The sequence below is a fragment of the Stegastes partitus genome, unplaced genomic scaffold, assembly GCF_000690725.1.
Source record: "Stegastes partitus isolate 25-593 unplaced genomic scaffold, Stegastes_partitus-1.0.2 Scaffold1258, whole genome shotgun sequence".
Classification (NCBI taxonomy): domain Eukaryota; kingdom Metazoa; phylum Chordata; class Actinopteri; family Pomacentridae; genus Stegastes; species Stegastes partitus.
In genome coordinates this window covers 98,112-100,609 of record NW_007578989.1, presented here as the reverse complement: position 1 = coordinate 100,609, position 2,498 = coordinate 98,112, and the positions used below count along the sequence as shown (strand labels likewise).

The following is a 2,498-nucleotide window of genomic DNA, read 5'->3' as shown; positions in this document are numbered from 1 at the left end:
CACTCACAACATCCTCCTGCATGTATTGACTGACTGAGTCACAGCGTTCATCATCATCATCATTTGTTCACTGACTGATCAGAGTGTTGGACTCCACCAGTGATACTTCTTGTCACTCTGATCCTGTTTGTGAGAATCACTGACAGGATCTTAAGGTGTCAGTGTCAGCACCTCCAAGTCTGAGGTCATGGTTCTGTACCAGATACCGATGGATTGGTCCCTCTGGTTGGAGTTAGTTGCTGCCACATCTCTAAAGCTGACCTTAGCTTTAGAGATACGGTGAGGAGCTGGAACATCCAGAAGAAGCTCAGAGTCGAGTCGAAAGGAGCCAGTTGGAGTGGTTGAGGTATCTGACTAAGTTGCCTCCTGAATACTTTGGAGGTTTTCCAGTCACATCCAACTGGGTGGAGACCCCGGGGTCGACCCCGATCTCAGTGGAGGCAGTTCTGGAATGACCTGCTTGGTCTGCTGTCAACCCATCAGACCCTAGACAGAGTGAAATGGATGGAGGATGACTACCTGAGAAGATCTGCTGAGACCATGACTGAGCAGGAAGTAAAGACTGAAGCGCTCTGTGCCAAAGACAGAACATCCTTCCTTTGTATCATTGTCCAAGCATTATTTGGATGGATGTTCTACGTGTTCCCTCAACAACAAGGCAAAATGTTCTACCTTTAATATATCGCATTACAGGAACATTATACAACGTTCTGTCATCTTAGATCATGATGAAGTCTTCAAAATGTTTTCTAAATGTTGCATTGAAGATATCCTTCCTTTGTATCATTATGGAAATGTTATACTGTAGAACATTGTTGTGTTCCCTCAACAATATCCCCAAAACATCCTCACAACATTCCAGGAAGGATGTTCCACCTTTGTTCATATGTCACATCACAACTAGGTTCATACAAACATCCTTGGAGGCCTTGATTACCTTTGGGAAACGTTTGTATTTTTAATTGTTAGATTGAGAACGTTCCTCATTTGTTGGCATGGAACACAATCTATGTTCCAGACAACATTCCCTAAATGTTGATGATAGAACATCATAATGATTTTATAGGAACAACATTGGTAATTAAAATATTCTTAAAAATATTTTTTTCAAAAAAAAAAGAAAGAAAAAAGGATCAGAACTATTAACTAATGTTAGCCAATGTTGGGGGAACGTTTCCTGCCAGCTGGCACATTACTAACTGTTTGTACAGTGTTTACACCGTTTGGTTTCTTTTGTTAGCATCCACCTTAACGAAATATCTAAAAGACAAATATGAGTCGAGCAGCATTTAATGGAGCGTTGTTACGGAACACTTGATGTAGATGCAACTACAAGTTGCGCCAGACTAAGAATGCAGAACCAGTTACCACACCGAACATTGTCTAATGGCTGTTTTCAAAACTGGTCAGAACAAGAATTATTGCTCCACACCTAATGTGCAACAGAAAATGCTTTCACTTCAGTATCAGCCTTCCTGTGTCATCTATAGCATAGTTCTACAAATGGCCCATAAGCAGGTTTACACTAGTCATAGATACAGATTGTGTTTTGTATGTTTTGCAGGTGGATGTTTTGTCCTTGAGGAAGCAGTTCCACATTTAGCAAACCCAAATATAAAGTTAAAATAGAAGAAACAAAAAAATGAAGTGACAGACATCTGTCATCATTTGGTTGTCGTCACATCATCAAGTCCTCTTCTGGTTTCTGTTGTTGTTCAGCTCTGGTACATATTTTTTCTGCCTGCATGACTTTAAAGCTGTATTTTCTTCATCAGTTTACATAAATGCAAAAAAAACAAAAACGCTCCTGCCTGGATGTGTCTGCACTTGTGTCCTCCCTGTTCTCATCATATGAATTACGACTCCTTCAAACCATTTACCAACTTTAGCCATAAAAAAGGTGCACCCCAAAAAAAACATAGTAAGGACAGATAAGAACCTCTGAAAGTGAACTCATGTTACATCAGCAGCTGCATTGACATTTTAGGGCACACTGTACACATCCACATATAAATCCAAATGTAAATTCTTGGATAAATGATCAAACCACATCAGATCCCCTCTTTCCTTCACACTGAACCACCTTCAGTTTGTGTACCAACTAAATGGATCTATGGCAGGTTCTGCTCTACAAATGAGAATATTCACAACCACATACTTCCAGGCCATAAGACTGCTTAACAATTCCAATCTACCTCCACTGAACCCCTTTTGTCCTCCTCTTAATGCAATGACTTCATGCAATCTTTGCACTACTGTATTTGCACATCTTGAACCTTTGCACCATAAATGTTCCACTTACTTTATATACAGGGGATTTGTTGCACATACTCATTTGCACTTTTTTTTTAAGAAAAAGATTTGCTTTCTCCTGGCAAAGCTGAACATCATGAAACACTTTGTCCTCAGGTTCAGAAACAGCCACAGAGAGCAGAGCAGCAGCAGATTCCACATCTGTTCCTGAGGACGTGACACAAGGTGAGCTCCTGAAACGCTGC

The 2,498-nt window shown here is 40.4% G+C and overlaps 1 protein-coding gene across 4 annotated transcripts in view; it reads left to right on the top strand.

Annotated features, from left to right (window-relative positions):
- The first annotated feature begins 631 nt into the window (after positions 1 to 631).
- Positions 632 to 2,498, top strand: part of LOC103369238 (GTPase IMAP family member 4-like) — a 16,150-nt gene continuing 14,283 nt past the window's right edge. For 2 of the 4 annotated variants that reach the window (XM_008297903.1, XM_008297900.1), the window contains exon 1: positions 632 to 2,478. The gene's annotated coding sequence lies outside the window, so the exon portion shown is untranslated. The remainder of the gene's footprint in view (positions 2,479 to 2,498) is intronic. The other 2 variants (XM_008297901.1, XM_008297899.1) reach the window with 2 other exon arrangements.